Below are 19,826 nucleotides of genomic sequence, written 5' to 3'. Positions count from 1 at the left end.
TAAAAACAGCAAAACTCAAACCAGACTCAGACAGGAACCAAGCAACCAACCAACCAAAGAAACCACAACCCCTTAAAACCCCTGAAAGAAATAGAGAGGTAGGATGTGATTATACCAAACCAATATGCAAGATCATAGAAGCAAAAGAAACTCCAAATGAAGCCACATTAGGCTTTTCTTAAGTTTCAAGCATGCTTATAATAATGTATTAAAACAGAAATGAAAAAGCCATCAGAGAACTGAGCAGTCCCCAGTGTAATGTGGAAAGCTATAAGAAATAGTTGACTAACACCAAGGGGTTAGCTGGAATGCCCCATTCCTGTCAACCTTCAATACTCACTTCCTTTCAAAGTTCACGTTCAGAAATTCTTACCTACTGGCCTCAACGTGTTTCTCTTCCTGAACTGAGAGCATTTCTACACCATGTTGATGTGCTCTTTCATGGTTCATTGTGTGGTGTGTCACTCTGCCTAGATAGTAAGCTTTCTTAGGTCAAAAACTACATCTTTACAACTTTTTCTCTCATTTTACTAAAATCATTGTGTTTATAGATGATGTTTAGTGAATGTAGCTTGGCTCACTGACTACTTCCAGATTAAAAACATGTTACATGTAGTCCAAATACTTACCTATATACTGATATATTATACACACACACACACACACACACACACTGTAAAGAGTACAATTACTACAGATTAGAGGTTAATCTGGGTCTTGAAAAAAGTTGCTCATGCTTTCATATCCCTATTATATACACACACACACACACATATTTATATCTCCACTATAGACAGATAAGTATAATAAATCTATAGATAGGCAGACATAGCATGTACATATATGTGTATATTATCCTATCATCTATCTATTGTCTATGATAACTGTAGCTCTCACCTTTTTTCAAAATGGCTTCTTTTTTTGGCAACATATGAGACCATTCAGGAGACACAGAACTGGTCAAAATTCAGACAGTAAGAATAAGTGAATGTAAGGTGCTCAACTCCAACTGATATAGCTGTGATACAGCCTTCATGTTAAGGCTTGTAAGAGCTAGTGGCCCAGAATCCCTGCTGCCTGGTAGTATCTTGTAAACATGACATGGAAAATGCACCCACGGACTCTTTAACAGTGTGACTCCGTAACAAGATAAACATAATGACAGCACCAGTCGACATGCTACTGTGAATGCAGGAGACTCCACAATCTTATCCCTGTTGCAGAGAGAGGGAAAAAATTAGTTTCCTTCAGGAAGGAGCTCCCATGCAGAATTTCTAATGTCAAATGGCCAGCCCTGGATACATGTGCATATGGACAATGTTAAATAAACTCGATAGATCATATCTCTCTCTCTCTCTCTCCATGTGTGTGTGTCCATATAACAACAATTATTGAGAAAAAGAGTTCATGAATTTGGAAGAGTACATTTAGGCTGTTTCCAGGTTCTGCCTATGATGAATAAGGCTGCTATGAACATGGTTGAACATATGTCCTTGTTGTGTGGTGGAACATTTTCTGGGTATATTCTAAGTAGTGGAATAGCTGGGTCTTGAGGAAGCCCTATTCCCAGTTTTCTGAGAAAGCACCAGATAGATTTCCAAAGTGGTTGCACAAGTTTGCATTCCCACCAGCAATGAAGGAGTGTTCCTCTTTCTCCACATCCTCACCAGCATGTGGTGTCACTTGAATTTTTGATCTTAGCCATTCTGATGGGTATAAGGTAGAATATCAGAGTCATTTAGATTTGCATTTCTTCGATGACTAAAGACGTTGAGCATTTCTTTAAGTGTTTCTCAGTCATTCAAAGTGGGTACTAGCCCACAGATGTCTTCACTTACTACAAGATTGGGATAGATATGAGGACATCCTACTGGGACTCTAGGTAAGAGAAGTATAGGAGATGGGGAAATAGAAGGACCCAGAGGGTCCTAGAAACTTACAAGAAGAACACCATGACTGGTGAATTGGGGCCCGGGGGGGGGTCTGCTCAAACTATTGCACTAACCAAGGACAATACAAGTAATAAATATTGAACCCCTACTCTGATCTACCCAGGAGAGGACATTCTCCACACTTATGTGGAGAGCGGGGATTAACTTTGACATGAACTCTGGTGCCCCATATTTGACCACCTCCCCTTGGTGGAGAGGCCTGATGGCACTCAAAGAAAGAATAAGCAGGCTACCAAGATGAGACTTGATAGCCTATGACCATATAGTGGGGGAGGAGGTCCCCCTTGGTCATAGACCTAGGGGAGGGGAATAGGATGAAAGTGGGAGGGAGGGAGGAATGCAAGGATACAAGTGATAGAATAACAATTGAGTTGTAATCTGAATACATTAATTAAAAAAATAATTTGGAAGGGGAGACAGGAGCAGTCCGAGGCAGATAGGAGTGACGTAGATACAGTGTTCAGGATAATGTTCTCAAAAACTTTAAAAAGCATTAATGGGAAAAATTTCATCTCTGCTTCTATGATTAGCATTTATATCATATATTTTAAGAAATTTGTAGAAGCGCAGATGAGACAAGAAGCACAAGAAAAATTTGTAGATATGAGAGTATGAATGGAGAAGACATTTAGCTATGTCTTGACAAGAGTAATAACATTGATCGCAGTAACGATACCATATTTTTACATTTCTATAGATTCTTGGTTCTTTGTCATATATAACAAAGGATGCGTGAATAAAGGGAAAAGTAGAAATAATACAGAAAACAGCAAAGAAATGCAGACATAAAAGCAACAGTTCCAAAGAAAGACAATATAAACAGTCAAGATTAAAGCAACGGAAAGAGAACTTACTGACAGCTGGGAATGGTTGCTGGATAAATAAAACAACCGGGCAGAGAATCAAATATATATTTACAGTGTTGGTGTACTTGCAGCTCTCTGTAGATCATGGCATGTTTTGACTTGTTTTCTACCATCTGGGTTCGGGAGAGACTGTACTGGATTCTCTCATACTCTCCCCTTTCCATTTTCATTCATGAGAGTTGTTGATAAAAATATGAACGTCTTTGGTCCATATGGAAGCATAAGATACACTCTCAATTTTTTAGCGATTTCAGACCCCACCCCGCCCCCACAAGATGCCGGAGAGTGTCATTACATTGGACTGATCTAACATCTTAATCTGAGGCTTCAGGTCTAAAATGATTGTCAATGTACTTAGTGACTTATAAGCAAGTTCCAGTTGCATATGTGAACCCATCCCAGATGGAACTGCATGCACAAGACTGATACAAGATCAAGCCAACCCAAATCCCAGCATAGATGAGGAAGAGGCTGAAGTCCCACTCCTGTCTGAGGGTCTATTGGTACTTGATGGCTGCTGGGGAAGGCTACCCATGCTCCAGCAGATGGCCCATGGTCACGCTTATATATGCAGCGCTCAGGACGTATGAAGCTCATGAAGAGAGAGGGGGAAATGGTAGGGAAAGTAGGAGAGGAATTGTGAATGGTGCATTTGATCAAAACTCATTATATATGTGCATGAGTATTAAATACAATATTTTTTAAAGTCCTGAGGAGAATGTTCCATGTTACAGAATTCGTATTTGCTATAGAACTGGAAAAATGCATATGAAAATGTTCTGCTTATCCCTTGTCACAGTTCATCGAAATCCTCGAGATGTTTAAATCACTGCTTTGGGGTAATGGACTACTGGTTTGAAATGGCAGTTGAACCGTGACCTCCTCTAACGTCTGCTGGTGTTACCGATCAACTGCGGGAATTATGGGTAGAGGAACAGGCAGTCTTTTTCTGGTGCTGGTACCCACTATTCTCTTCACCATTAAGTTCTGGCAGCAGATGGCTGGGAGCTTGCTGCTTCTCTAGCATTGCTTCTCAGATGCAGGCCTCTGGGGTAGTTACATCTTAGCTCTATTTTGACAAGTATTGCAGCTCTCACATAGGTCTAGAGAGCTGGGATTTCCCAGACTTTGACAGAAAATCTTACGACAGCTTCTGGGTCTAGGATATCTTCTCTCCTTCTTGTTATTTCTGCCCTGGACATCCTCTGGAACTCTTCAGCTGCCTCCATTCACTGTTGTCTCTGTCACCACTGTCACCCTTCTGGTGGTGGATGCTATTGGTTCAGAGGTTGCTTCCTCTGCTACCACTGTTGTGGTACCTCTGGCACCTTTGTTGTCACAACCACCATCATCTCCGCAGCTACTGTCACGTCCTTCATGTTACATCTAACTCTACTGATGATGACAATCAAAGGAGGCAGTAAAGTATGGTCCAAGAGAAGTCTTTTTATTTTTATTTTTTTAGTTCCAGCATTATAGTGTCAGGGGAGGTTGGTATTTAGTACAGGATATCTCCCACTATGCTCACAGCGAACTTGTGTTTATGGCTAGAAAGGGTGTTTAAATCATTCACAGAAGTGATTTAAACTCAAATGAAGGACTGTGCTCATAATAGTCATGGGCTGGTTCCCTTTGCACCAGACACAGATGTCTTCTGTTAGGTCACAAGGGAAAGTGCTAAGTTTCTGGCCTATGTGGGAACAGTTACAAGATCATCTACCTTTCACTGAGACTTGTGAAGATGGCACGTCCAGGACATCTGTCTGAGGAGCTTGTGATTTGGGCAGTGCATGACTTAGGAATCAGAGCTGCACTTTAGCAGCAAGCAGCTGTGATTGTCATGTAGCTTCCAAAGGCATCTGTGGAGGAGTATTCAATGTGACTGGTGATGCCATAGGAGCTCAGCTGGTAATTCAGTGAGAGTTTTTGCTCCATGAAGCTGACAGTTAGAATGTGAAATTGCCCCTGCCCCAGAATCTTAGATTGTTTTAAGGAAAGATATTTAAATATAGACATCATTAACAGTGGCCTTTAGCATTGTTTAATTCCTGCCTGACATCCCAGGGAGATGGGTCTCCTTTATCCCAGAGGGTCAAACTGTTCTTCAGGAATCTATTTAGTTTAGGGGTGATACTCACCTCAGCTGAAGGGTAGATGATCCACCTACTCAGGCTTGTCAGCATTAGTCAAAACTTGAAAGCAGGTCACAAAAGGGTTGAGTGATAAGGCGTGAGGTAAAACTCATAAAATCCTCAGGAGGCTTTGTCTGTGCCCAAGAGAGAAAACAGTCTTCCTAATTAAATACTCTTCCCATTACAGACAATATTGTAGAAGCAGAGTTTTAATTTAGCAGTCATTTGCTGTTGCATGATCAACTTTTTTTTTTTTTTCAAGATCCAGAAATTACCCCTTGATCTGCAATAACTGTTCTCTTTATACTGCACGTTTTCAAGTGGTGCAAGGAGCTCTTTCCCATGTGAGAGTGGAGACACTATTCCGGCCATGGCAGCAATAGTGGCTGTAGTGACTGGAAAGATCACTTAATCTCTGCTGGCCTCAGTTACCACAGCTGTAGGTAGGGGAAACGATGTTAGCCATGTCTTTGGATGGTGATCATTTCCATTTCTAAATGCCTGACCCACATCAGCTACCTGCTGCGTCTGTGGCTTACATTATCATGGCCCTTCTCATCTGTTCTGCAGGACAGGAGTAATAGTATCATTCATGCTTTACAACTGCGAAAGCTGGGCTCAGAACACTTCAGTAATCTACCCACATTCACCAAGCTAACAAGTGGCTACAGTGGATTATAAAAAGCAACACTGACTTATTTATGTCTGGTGGGGTGTGCTGAGGAAGGCACGGGCCATAGCACGCATGTGGATGGAGGTCAGAGCGCGACTTGTGGGAAATGGGTCTCTCCTTCTATCATGTAGGTCTTTGGCAATGAAATCAGGCTTAGCATTAACTCACAGGGCCATCATTCTAGACCCATTGCAGGTTATAAAACTTTATATGTATTCTCTAAAAGTCCCTGTTTATTTCTCTATGGAACTTTGACAGTCATTTTTTAAAAATCACACATGAGAACATTTTGAAAGCTTCCAATTTTTCTGAAAATCATGTTGTTATTGTCCCCACCCCAACGGATATGAATTAGGTAGCATGTGCTTACTGAGTTTCTTATAAGAAATACTTAACACCAAGCCTGATTTTAAGTAATCAATGAAATTAAGCATTTCCTCTAATGTATATCATTTAAGGTTTACTATAAGGAGATTTTAAATATACCCAAGTAGAAGTCTCTGCCATGTTTAGGATCAAGTGTTCATTTCTATTTCATTGCTTTTAGAGGAAAGCACTAAAGAAACAAATTTACTAATCAAAATTGAGTTAAAGCTTTAAGAAATAAAAATAAATTGCATATAACACAGCATCCATGTAATACTCCCCCAAACATGAGCGTTGTTATAAAAACTTCAGAGGAGACGAGAGAATATCCTAGAAGCCAACATATCTCCACTAAAAGTTCATGCGCCATCTGCGCTACTGACCAACAGTTTAACATTTCCATCTGGGTCTTGGCTGTTTATTTTTAGTGTCTGTAATGACCAAGAGGATGGTTAAAACCTACTTAAAGGTTTACCCTTTGATTCAGAGGCATAAAACTTCCTGTGGGAAGGTGGCTGGGAATCCACAGAATTTCCCTACAACAAGAGCTAAGTTTCGGAAAAACACTTTTCTGTTGTAGGGAAGCATTGCATCTTCATAGAGAGGTGCCAACATAAGATGCATCTCTTTATGCTTCTTCCCAAGGAAGAAGCTTTGGGTGTCAGGTTATCAGGAAGCCAGGAGCTAATCTCCATGGCAGGTTAATGCTCAGGAAAGACTTTTCCTTTGGTATTTTCCAGGAACTGCTAATATCTCAATGAAAGTCAATAAAGCTATGTAGAGAAATCAACTGAACCAAGGCATGAGCTGTGCCTTCTGCTTCCATGTGCTTAGAGTTCAGATACAAAGATTCAACACAGGAAGCAGTCATGGGATTAAAGACACGCACATAGCACATGCCTTCTGGCATTGACCGATTCTCACTACTGAATCCAACCCCATTTTCCTAAATATACCGTCAAGTTGTTCTCAAAGACGTGTGTGTTCTGTTCAACTGGCCCATGTAGATACATAAACAGTTCAAAAGAAAATGCATTCAAGGGCTGGAGAGATGGCTCAGAGGTTAAGAGCACCGGCTGCTCTTCCAAAGGTCCAGAGTTCAATTCCCAGCAACCACATGGTGCCTCGAAACTATATCTATGAGATCTGGTGCTCTCTTCTGGTATGCAGGTGTTCATGCAGGTGGAATACTATATGCATTAAAAAGAAGAAGAAGGCGGAGGAGGAGAAGAAGAAGAAGTAGTAGAAGAAACCACAACTAACAAAGCAAACAAATAAAACATTCAAATTGAGAAAAGGTGGAGGACATTAGATCTTTAAGACTTTATCAAACATCATTGGTGCGTAGAATATGGTTCTGTGTATGTTTTACAAGAGATAGATGTTGGGGCCAGCATGAGCCTTGCCAGAGTGAGAAATAATGCCACTGGTAGCTGACTTGCTATTTATTTTGGGTCTCTTTAGTTGTGTGAATATTGGGCCATTCATTCATAATTTTTAAAAATTGTAGGTAAGATGGGATAGCATAGATTTTGTTCAGTTCTCTCTTAGGGATTTGGCCACCTCTGGGTCCATGAGTGAAGGCGCAAGCCTCTGGAAAGACCCGCTGCATAACCAGGCTCAGCGTTTCTTTACCCAGAGCTTGAACTTGGTTGAATCTTAACAGACAAGATAGACTAAACACAATTAATTATGTGAGTTATATTTATAAGCTACAAGTACATGTATTACAAATAATATTTACAAGGGAAATGATGGGTACCTGCCCCATTTTGCTTTGTGTATTTGGTCACTGGTTTTTTGAATAGAGAATGAAAGGGGCAACCTTACATTGTCCCTGAAGCTCTCTCCCCACAGCCAACCTGAACCATGCCGTGCCCTAGAAGTGAAAATGCTTGTCGTACGGCTTGCCTACCTCTGTGCAAATTCCTGGGCAAATTCCCTAAGTAAAGATATTCTTGACAGAACACTTTTTTTTTTTTTTTTTTTACTATAAACCCTTGCACTTTGAGAGGTAGAAAAAATGTCTTAGTCTCTGGAGACTCAACCTGGGCTCTGCCTAACCTCTAGCCACTCTCTTCTGGCAGAATGAGGCTTGCTCTGGCTGTCAGGGCATTGCTCTCTACCAGCTGATTTTAAATAGGTTGTTTAATGATGAAGGTGTGCCGCCTTCATCAACCTCAGAGTAAGGGCATCTCGGGTAAGTTTCTTCTTCTGTCTGACATATAGGTGTGTATGTGTCTGTGTGTGTCTGTGTGTGTGTCTGTGCGTGCGTGTGTGTGTGTGTGTGTGTGTGTGTGTGTGTGTGTGTGCACATGCGCATGTGCATGTGTGCATTTGTGTGTGTGTCCCCGTCCTACTCCTGGTTCAGCTCCCCCTTTCTAGGGATGTTTGTCCAAGCTGTTGTTGGCTTCTCTTCCAGTCTAAATTTCTCTGTGCATGAAAAGAAGATTAAGTCTGAATGGGCCATTGTTTCTTGTGAGATAAGCAACAGCTGATAAAGGCAAGAGATGACCTACTTGTGCAACAGACAAGCAAGGGGGAGTTTATGGCTTTGTGCTCTTTAGACTTAACCAGTTTCTCTTCTTGGAATGTACTTTATGGAACCTGGCTAATCCCCCTGGCAATATGTTACCAAAGTCCTTTTGGCCATAGATCAAAGGCTCTATTATTCCAGTGCATGAACTCTTGAGAGTCCAGACAATAAGGACACATTAAGGAGATGGAGAAAGTATGTGTAAAGAATTTTGCCTTTAGACTGTCATATAAAGGTAGAAAAAAACCAAAACAGGGATAATTAATTGGGGCAGTAATTGCCAGTGACAGATGCAAAGGAAAAGATGCCCCAACCAATTTAATAATCAAAGAAGTACAAATAAAGCTAAGGATGCTAAATGCTGTCACCCTCCCCCTAGCATTTTCTTTTTACAGGAATGTAAGTAGTTGACCAAACATGGTATGTCTCTTAGTCTGAGGAAATTGACACTTTTTTCTTTTTTCTTTTTTGCAGCTGCCAGGTACAGCCTTTTTGATAAGGACAGCCCTGTAAAATATACAGCTTCTTCACTCAACAGTTTTTAGTTTAGGACTTATCGCTAGGAGATAGTTATACAATATATGCACAAAAAGTACGCATATGATGTGTTTGCAGAAGTGCATTCATGGAGGAAAATGAGAAGCAATGTTTATCGAGAGCAGATGGGTATCATATCATATGGCCAATTCCTACTGTAAAATCCCATGTAACCCATGTAACCCATAGTGTAGCACTTTAGATATTGCCATGGAAAATTACACACTGATGCAGAGCAGGGTGTTAAAGAGGATCATGGTCTCCCATTCCCCTCAGGCAATGTTAGTAGAAATGTGACAATGCCCACTGAAATCTTAGCAGGGGACCTTGGAGGGCCCTGTACTTCCTTTACAATTTAAGTCCCAGCTGTGTGCCTTACCCACTCTGTGCTTAGGGAGACTTACATAAACTCTCTCATTCTTAGTAAGAATGAAGATAATAAGACCAGCCTCTTTGAGGCTTACTGCGTGAGCCAAGCAGTTAAAGCATATATCAAGCACCTGGGATGGTGTAAATAAAAAGTACTTTAAATTCTTGGTCATTCAGGGTTTCAGTTTTCTTTTCATTATATGAGCACAAACAGCTGTGCCCTTATGCTCAGGACTCAAAGGGAGGAAGCTAAGTGGGTTTTGCGTAGCTTCCATTTATTTCAATGCAGGAAGAGCAGTAGTTCCAAATATGTGGCCTAGTATACAGCCCTCCAGAAAGTAGCCATATTGAACCATTGCTTTCTGAAGCCAGGAGAGGTGATTGAGTGACCGGTGCTGATGGACAGCCTGAAAGAATATTACATTCTTGCCATCCTTAGGCACTTTAGGACCATGTGATTTCACATAAATCTACTGTTCCCAACTCTTGGTTTGAAAGAACAAAGCTTTTGTTATGTATGCTCTTATGCGACAGAGCTTTGTCCTACGCCCAGGAGCATAAAACAAAGAATTCCTCCTCATCAGCAATCCCTTCAAATGTGAAGAGCTGTCCCAGGTGCCTTCAACCACCTGCAGAGGGCCTGCACCATCCACAAAGGGTGTAGGCAGAGTCACAGGGGCACAACAGCCAACCAGGGTTGGGCTCAGTTCTGTCATACTGTACAGAAGTTAGTGGGCTAGAAGCACTACTTGGGTCCACTTAGTTCTAAATAACAATCAAATAACACCTCTTTTTTTTTTTTTTTTCATTTTCTTTCTGTATCTGAGGTTGAGAATAAAATGGCAATGCTTTGTATGTTTTCACTTTGAAAAGTTCTGGCCTGTAAAGAGTTATTTTAGGTAATCTTGCATACTGTTTTTTTGGAACGGTTGACAGTGTAGGATGAGGGACAACTGGGACTCGAGGATTTTTGCCTGAGTTTAAAGGATCACTGGAAGACCATGAGCTAGTTGGTCAGTGTCCTGTACTCCTCCGTTCATTTCTCTCTCCTGCACAAAACCACCCCGGCCGTGTTCCCAGACCACCGCACCCACGTGAGTTTGGTTTATCGCTAGGTCAAGTCTACGGCGAACCTGTGAAGCTGGAATTGATTCTGATTCCTAGTCAATATTGAGGACATATAATGCTCCAGACGTTGTGTTACCTGGCTTGCACACATCGCCCTGATATTTCTCAAGGGTATTCCAGAAATGGCGAACTTTGCAAGCATGGTTGGCGCTGGGGCAATGAAAATGCAGATTCCAAGCTCTGTTCACTAGACTCACGCTAGTGGCATCCTATACCGGGAACTGGGGGTCCTCCATTTTAACAAATACCTTCTGGAGGTCCTTGTGCACACGAAGTTTAAAGGCTCCTATTGTTTTCCAGCGTACATGTGATTCAAATGTCATCTTTTTTTTTTCCTTTCCAGTTTTCTGATTTCTGTGCTTACGTTTTAATGACACATAAATAAAGAAATAAAAATTCTCGTGAACTTTTTCACGATAAGAAGCAGACCAATCCTGCTCGGCTGCTGACAACTGAACATGTGTTTCTATATCTTAAGTTACCTTTTAAGAGATGCATATCGTGCCCGGTTTTATTATAGGCGTGAGAAGTTAAGTGAGGAATCTGCTCTTGCTGGATGGTTCTATGCACTGTGGAGAGAAAGACTCACAGGCTGCAGGGTCAGGGCTGAGCTGTGCACTGTTCCCTGTGGTGGCCCGGCATGGAGTGTAAGTAAGTGACATTCTTCCTGGTCTAGAGCTGTGACTACAGGGCAGGTTTGCTCCTAAGAGAAAGTTTCTGATGTTGTCAGGTGATTCTCAGGCCCAGAAAGCCCTGTCTGCCTTTTGTGTCCCTTCTTGTCATACCTTGGCCCTATTAAAATGAAATGCCACTTGGAAGTTAACGGGACGTTATTATCGCGGGCTGGTTTAATCTGCCACTTTGGGGATGGGCACAAAGGGATTCATTTGATGAGCAGAGCGGAGAAGCCCCTTCTTGGGCTCCTTTGGTGAAGGAAGTTGGGAACATAGGGAGATTTTGTTTGGGGGAATAAATTGATCAGGAGAGGGTCTAAGACAAATTATACTTTGATCCTAATCATGGGATCTCTGTGTTAGTTTCGTATCCCTGACACAGTTATTTAGTTAGCAAAGAGAGACTTATTTTCACTTGTATTTTTTAACATTTGAGCTCAAGATTATGTTGTTTCAGAGAGACCAGGCATAGTCCACTTTGGCTGTACCCCCAAACCTCCCACTGAATGTCATTCTTAAGTGACCTTAGCACCTCCTAATACTGCTACCTTGGGAACTAAGATATTCTATATGGACGCCTGGAGAAAATGCATCTAACCATAGTAGCGGTTGTCCACTCTACCTATTTCTTAGACAATTTTAGCCTTTCACACAATCCGCTCCCTCAGTGGGCATCCAGTGTAGGGAGACTGACTATATTCAGCTAGTATTGCCTCGGGATCCCTAGTGGGCTTTGAGAAGGAGAAACTTCATGCCCTCTGACAATTGAACCAACAAGGGGGAAGTGGGAGCTAATTGCTTGCTTCTGAGTCCTCGACGCCCCTGGCCTTGCAGTACGTTCTGCCAGGAGAATTATTCTTCTCTTCGTCAGGCCCCACCCAAAGCTTTAAATATGTCATTATTTGTAGCAAGCACGATGACGAGTGTCGCTGCATTTCTTTTTTTTTTAATATTTTATTTTTGTACATGTACATTTATATTATTACACATATATACAATAGATTACCTATGGCAAGAAGAACCGTGACACAATCAGGAATTATATAACTGTTACATTCTTAGTGTTTTGGCTATTTGTGTTTGACAGCCTTGAAGAAGACATCTTTCCTATCTTGGTGCATCTAAATTTCTGAATGTAAATCAATCTCCATCACATATTGTCATTGTCAACTTAGAACATCCATCTAGACCTAAAAACATCTTAACCCCTAAACAACTAAGCTTCATTGTAAAACTAAGCTCCCTGGACTTCAACTCCCTCAGAGACTTGAGAAGGAGTAAACTTGATTATCTGAGTATGCCAGGAGTGAAGGTTAGTAGCTTTCCAAAGGAAAAGACGACAGAGACAGATTTCTACCTGAATAGTCACCCAAAACTCTCTATAACATTGGAGCATCTTCTTCAGCCTTCTGGCCCAATAGACATATCTGTGAGGCAGGAACTGTTGAGGACTTGCTTACCCTGTCTTGGTGGAGTTTGGCCGTCAACTCTGCCTGTATCCAAGCTTGCCCTTTTTTAATGCAGAATTCTGTCTGTGGTAGAAATGAGGACCTTTTGCTCAGTGGCTAGTTTGCCACATTTGAAGCCCTCTCCATAAGGAGGTTCTTTGATGCTCATCATCTTCTCACACATATATGCTCTAATATGAGGTATTGTATCCACATAACTCAATTATAATACAAGGTTTACTTCCAATGCTTTGAAAGTGCTATCTGTTAGTAGATTACATCATGGTCATGTCAATTGCTAGTCTACTTTTATCACAAGAATATAAATCTTAGTTACAGTAGACAGATATGACTCTATAGAAAGACAAAGTCTTCAAAAACTCCAGAGACATGCACAATGAGGCATTTAAAATATTTTTATTACTTTAAAGATTCATTGACAAAGAGACAGGTTAACTCCTGGCAACACCCAGCCTACCTCCAGGAAGATGATCAGCATCACTGCATTTCTTTATCAACTCGAGACAGACCAGAGGTGGTTTTCTAACTCTAGCAAAGACCTTGTCTGTGGGTCTACTGATTTCACCATAATTCTGGCGCTTCTATATATATATTTTTTGAAGTTTTGTGCCCCCCCTCAGTTTCCTTAATGTTTATTTTCTTTTAGCGCTAAATTCTGTAGGGAGAGGTAGCGATTCCTTAATTTAGGTAGCACGGAGCAACCATCTTCCATAAAGATGAGGTGGACAGGAAAGAGTTCATTACTGTTTAGCTCGCTGTGGGATGTGTAGAGAGGTCTGCATTTCCAGAAGCTCATTCCTGGAACTAGAAGCTGGTACATATGGCTGGTGGGTATTTGAATGGAATTAGAGAAAGGTAAGTGTGAAGGCCTACTGTGAGTGAGTAGGAGAACAGATGGATGGATGGATGGATGGATGAGTGAATGAGTGAATGAATGAATGAATGAAGTCCACAGTGCTTTGGAGGGAGGTTTCTCATTTTCCAAGGCGATTGACCTGTTTTCCTTCTGTTTCTCAGAGAGTATATTAAAACCTTAGTTACTAGTCTCCTGCTTCGAGAAATCTCTCATCAGAGGGAGGAAAGGAATAGTTAGCTTCAATGTTCTCTCAATATTTAAACTGGGAACTCAGTATGAATTGAGACATGGCTCATATGTTCTGGATAATCAGGACATCTGTTCAGGATAGATGTCCCCTTCCCCCATTCAGATATTTTTTGCTTAAGATACCGTGAATGAAGATTAATAGCTCTATTATTATTTTCTCTTCATGTGAGACTTTTTAACTTGCCTGAACTATGTACCAATTATTCTATGAATCATGTCTGCTTCAATTACCACTTCTCCATCACGTACCACATAAGTGTCCTTATGAGATGCACCAAATGCAGGGTTGGGTTCAAAGGTCATGTGACAACCAGGCAGAAAAGTGTCAAGAGTGACTTATCATCTCACTGCTTTGATCTCAGAGGTGTCAACACAAATGCAGTGTGTGATAATAGTAGACCCATACCAATACACCTGGACACTGAATGATCCACCTTCATTTTGTATATTGTGCCCATCATACAATGATCTTAATGAAAACAATGGGACAAGGATTCCTTTTTAAAGTGCTGTTAGGTATTGTGCCCAAACGCTCAGCAAAAGACCAGAGCTGGAATTTGAACCTAGACAATCTGCCTTCCCCTTCCGTGTGGTAGCACTTGAAGCCTTGCCAGAAGTACAGACATGGTTTGAGCAGCATATGTTAGAAACGTACTCCCAACATTTTCTCTTATTAAATCACCAGTCTTTGCATATCTCATTTCATAACCCGGCCACAGAAAAGTGAATTTCTCTCCTTGTCAGATCTCATGCAGAATAATTCTGATTTAAAACAAATTTATGTTTAAGTGTAAAAAAGATGACAGTTTTCATTAAGCTTAAGTGTGATCAATTATGTACTATATCTTCAAATCTTTTTTTGCATGCATTATTAGTATAATTCCATATGTTCACATTCTTAGGAAAGATCGAATTAAAAGTCATTGGATTAAGCTTAAGTGAAATGCGTTTTAGAAATTTGTCACACAGATCATCAGTGTGGTTCCATACACTCCTGTTCTTAGGGGAGACTTAATTAAAAGGTCAACACTAGGGCTGGGATTGTGGCTCATAAGAGGAGTGCTTGCCTAGCATGGGGTCCTGGATTCAATCACCTTCTCCACAAAATAAATAAATAAATAAATAAATAAACTGGGAAAGCACAAACAAACAATAAAAACAAAGCCTCCTTTCAAAAATCCCTTCGTATGGTGAGTCTAAATTTGATTTGAAATCTCTATGCCTAGGTAAAGCGTTTTGTTATATAAATCAAGAGTGTGCCTTAGTCCACACAGTGACCACAGACTTGCATCTTTAGTATTCATACTTTTAACTTAAATCACAACACTTCTTGTTATGGCAAGGCCAGTCTTCTTGACATTTTTGTTTCAAGTAAATTTTTCTTTTGAGTTTATATGGTACTGGCTGTCAGCTATCCCCTACCAGGGAACAGGTTCTGATGTCTAGGTTTCTTGGTAATGAGGTCAGCATTGTGAAAGTGATACATTTGTGTGTCCCTGTCACCTAGGATGGAGTTAACATCCTGATGGTTTTAATTGGTTTGATGGGCCAGCTTGGTAGGTCTGAATATATCAATCAGTTGGGAGTATCTTCTTTGGCTCTATAAACTACAGTGCCAGGCAGATTAGCCTCTGAGGCCATAAATCATTCTTAGGACAACTGTAGCTGCTCTGATATTTGAGATTTGCTGATGCTCTTGGGTCCAAAGACAAATTTATATCTCTGAAATACTCTTCAGCTATTGGGATTGTCTTAATCCCTGTCCCTAGAGCTGAAATCAATGAAATATGAGCAAGAACTGAATTTGGCTGTTCAGGTGACTCTTGCTTACCACAGTTTTTCAATACCTGACATAATAGTTATCAGAGATGAACTGATGGCGATGACAGGGTCTCTCAAGCCAGAGCCTCCTACACAAGGCCTGCTGGCTTGAGAGTGATGCCTGCTGTAGTTGACTCTGGCGCACTGGACTAACAAGAGAAAATAATAGTGTTGAAATATGTATGTATAATTTTCTTCTTCCCTGACTTGCTTTTAATTGGGGTAAAGGAAAAATGTGATTCTACAATTGGCTCAAATTCAATCATACTTCATACCAAGACAACTCTTGTTGTTCAGTGTTGAGGCCCCTGTGTTGTAGCACGGGTTACTACACACTCAAATCACTGGAAAAACATTCTCCTGCAGGACCTCGAGGTGCCATGGTTTTTACAGTTCTGGGAGGGGAAGGCTGTGGAGATAATTTTGAGAGCTCATAGGATTCATGTCTTTGGGATGAACATTAATGATTAATCAATGAGCCACTTGGAATGAGTTCAGTCCACAACTGTAATATCTGTGAGGGTCAGGGAGCCAGGGGTTGGTTTGTGTTGACAGAGTCAAATGTATAACTGCTGTAAAAATTCCACGCCTGGACTTGTGTATGGCTGTTGGCCACTGTCTCAGCTGGTGAGACAGTGTTCGGCTGACTTGAAGGTGGTGAGTTCTTCCAGTTGGAAATTTCTGGATGAAAATAAACATACAATGACTTCCACGTCTCAGTTTGCTACCAGGTATGTCCAGCCTGTTGACTGTGGGGCTGCATGAACGCTGGGATAGCTATGAACGTTGCCCACCGTAAGACTGTCAATGTACTTAAGACAGTGTGAGATCCTTGGCAGTTTATTTGGTAGCTCAATTGTCTAGTTTTTGAGTATGAATTTTGAGCAATGTCAAAGGTTGAACAGACCTGGCATCTAGGCTTGGTCTTGTCCGATGAAATGGGGATTTGAAATGAAGAATTCATGAGGGATTTAGTGAGATTTTATTATCGGGTAAAATCCAGGGAGGTAGAGGCAGGTGTATCTCCACAAGTTTGAGGCTAGCCTGGTCCACAGAGTGAGTTCCGGGATAGCCAGGGCTACACAAAGGAAAACCCTGTCTCAAACAACAACAACAACAACAGAGTATGTTTCTTCCTTTCAAACTAATTAATTTATATTATCTTTGAGTTAAAGGGACAACACTTTTAATAGCCTTACTTAGAAATTTTCATTCTCATGTAGTCACCATAGGTAGCAGCATTGTCAAAAAGTCTAATTAAATTAAAATAACAATTTTAAACAGAGCTATGTATTCATTTCTGGCTAGTCATGAATTGGACAAGTCCAAAAACAAATCCTGGGAAGAAATTGCCCATGGATATTTTGTTCTATTCTCTGTACTCTGCTACTTTCTTCCTGCCATCACATCTCAGGTTGAAATCAATCGTTTATCTATAACAGCCCGAAAGTGTGCAACCGTCTCTGCCCTTAATATCCTTTATACTTGGTCACCAGTGAAGCAATTTTTCTCTCCCTTTAGGATGTTAGTAAACCAAAACACAAATTGAACATTTTATAATTTCTCTTGCCACTTTGAAAACATAATTATTAATTTAGTGATTTGAAAGGGTTTTTTTCCCCAAGAATGTTTGTGACTTCTAATATTGCATTTGTTATAAATTTTTTGAATCTGGGCATTTGCAGTTGTTACCAGGAAATAGATGTTAACTGTCTAAACGGTGTGGGCTGTGTGCATCTTATTTTCTTCTTTGAACTTAAATTCTTTTTGCTCATCTATGTAGTAATATTTTCAATTAATATTGAAACATTAATAGTTCACGAATGAAATATGAAAATATCCAAATATTTTCGTTGGTGCTTTAATAAATAAGAATATGGTACAGTGAATATCAGGTCGTTGGAATTTAGTGGTAAGGAAGGCAAATGATATTACAGAGGGAGATCGTAAAACCCCACCTCTCTGAGCATTGCAAAGTCCACCGATTCTGAGTCTGAATATTCTCTGCTTCCACCCTCTCTCCATGGAACATTCTTGAGGCCCAAGAGCCAGAGGCCAGAGGAGCCGGGCAAGCAGTTTATCTTCCCTACCCACTCTGTGCACAGTTACTTCCTCTGTTATAGAAGTATGCAGCCTGGCCTCTCCCCTCCCTGTCGGTCCTGTTGACCCGCATTCTAAGGAGGACATGAACAGCCTGGGAAAGCTGTGCTGGGAAACGACCCATTTCCCCACCCCAACGCACGTTATTCCAGGGACACAAACCTCCCTGGACTCAATAACAAACGACCTCCGAAAAGCACAGGACAGAGAAAAAGAAAATAAAATAGAAGCTTATTTAGTTGCTCAAGCAACTCTAGTGGGTATCATTTCCTCTCTGCATTATTCCTGCTAACAATAAACGGGAAGCTGAAGGTTAGTTACCTCAGGGTTTGGCTGCGGGCTTGCCCTTTGCTGTCTGGGGTGCCGCTGGTCCTTTAATGCCGGCACTTGCAGAGACTAACTGCCACGCCAGGATATCTTGCTCCAGTTTCAGACTCCGTCTCTGCTGGATCACCTGTCCTCCCTCTCTGAGACAAAGAAGCTGTGATTTTCCCCCCCTCCCGACTCTGGCCTTTCCAGGCAAAGTGACTGTAGTTAGGCACAACGCTGTGTGGAGTGTCTCCTCTGCCTTGCTCTCACACAGCCCGTCAGCTGTCCAGAGCCAGTTAGACCTGTTATGAGGAGCTAACTGATTGGCTGAATCCCGGCTCAGTTTCATAGATTATAGCCTGGCGGTTGGGGAGCACCAGCCCTATAGTTGCTGTAGTCCCGAGGCTTGCCAGTTCCTGTCTTAATGCATATGTTGTTGTAATTGAGTCCTAGCACGGCCTTGGATGTTTCTGTCCTAAATAGCTGACATTGCATCTTCAAGACTGTGTGAGTAATCCAGATTTTTTTTTTTTCCAAAGCTCAGGAAATTAATTACATGCCCTGGGAGGGAGTGATTGTAAAGAGAAAATACTGACCTAGCAGATGATTTGTATTCAAGGTGGTTTGCTGCTGTATGTATCAAGTTCAATGCGATGAATCTTAAAGCTTCTAGGACCTTGCAGGGCTATTCTTGCTTCTTCTTCTTCTTCTTTTTTTTTTTTTCTCTCTCCCCCAGGGCGAATCCCAGCCAAGCTGCATTTGCAGGCGGCTGTTGGAGGCATTTGTTAGCCCCGCTTGTTTTTATGGGGGGGGGGGGTGTCTATAAAGTGATAAAGTCCAACACTAGCAGGTTGAAACAGAACGCAGGGATCTCAAAGCAGAGGTTTGGAGACCCGAGTCAGGCAAACTGCAGGGTTTGTTTCTTGCTCGCCCTGTCCAAAACTGTGAGCCTCCAGGGAAGGACTCCTCTCGGGACATAGGTACATGACAGAGCGCCGGGAAGGAGAGAAGGTGGCTGGAGGGTTTCTCCTCTGTAATTTGAAGTTAATTTAAGAGGAATAACTAACAGAATTACATATGTACAAAAAAAAAAAAAAAAAAAAAAAAAAAAAAAAAGCTCTTTGGTGGGTCTGTTTATTTGGTGGAAGGCTGAATTGGGAAAGCAGGAGTTTATTTCCAAATGCTGTTGAGAAGCAGATTTAACACCCACAGAACCCCACCGAAGAAAAGTCTGTGGATTGGATTTTGTGGTTGGAGCAGATCAAATTATCCTAGGAAGCCTTTGTTAGTTTTGTGTAATTACGGGAGTAACTTCTGTGGTTAACAAGGTTTAGGGTAAAGCTGGAGACAACGGGAAACTGGGAAACGTCAAGCCTCCGCTCTCTCCCGCAACACATACTTGGCGCTGAAATCACACTGAGTATGAACTTGTGAATGCAAGCAGTTCATGTTTTGCTTCTAAATCACTGTTGGTCTCTCCTGTCCTTTAACACGGACAGACAGACAGACAGACAGACACACACACACACACACTGCTGACAACAGGGCTTTCCTTATGGGGTTAGTGCCTATGAAAATGTTCTTCCTCTCAAATGATTTAAAATATATATATATATTTCTTCCTGGAAACAGCTCAAAACAGGGATATTTCTTATAGTTTTGGGTGGCTTTCCAGGTTGCTTTTCATCCAATTTTTTTCTCTTCAGAATTGTAGATTCAAATCCACGTACTTGTGCTGTGTATGTCTGAAGATCCAATAATTTGAAGAGGTTTTTTTTTGACACTCTGA

The 19,826-nt window shown here is 41.3% G+C and overlaps 1 protein-coding gene across 4 annotated transcripts in view; it reads left to right on the top strand.

The window, feature by feature from the left end:
- The window catches only part of Pde4d (phosphodiesterase 4D), a 1,424,262-nt gene that overhangs the window by 22,316 nt on the left and 1,382,120 nt on the right, over positions 1–19,826 (top strand). For 2 of the 4 annotated variants that reach the window (XM_051172552.1, XM_051172550.1), the window contains exon 1: positions 18,394–18,544. The exons of the other annotated variants lie outside the window; for them this stretch is intronic. The gene's annotated coding sequence lies outside the window, so the exon portion shown is untranslated. Of the gene's footprint in view, positions 1–18,393; positions 18,545–19,826 lie in introns of those variants that run through there. 4 annotated transcript variants of the gene reach the window in all.

Source organism: Acomys russatus, chromosome 30 (genome assembly GCF_903995435.1).
Source record: "Acomys russatus chromosome 30, mAcoRus1.1, whole genome shotgun sequence".
NCBI classification, from domain to species: domain Eukaryota; kingdom Metazoa; phylum Chordata; class Mammalia; order Rodentia; family Muridae; genus Acomys; species Acomys russatus.
This window is presented reverse-complemented; position numbering and strand designations above follow the sequence as displayed.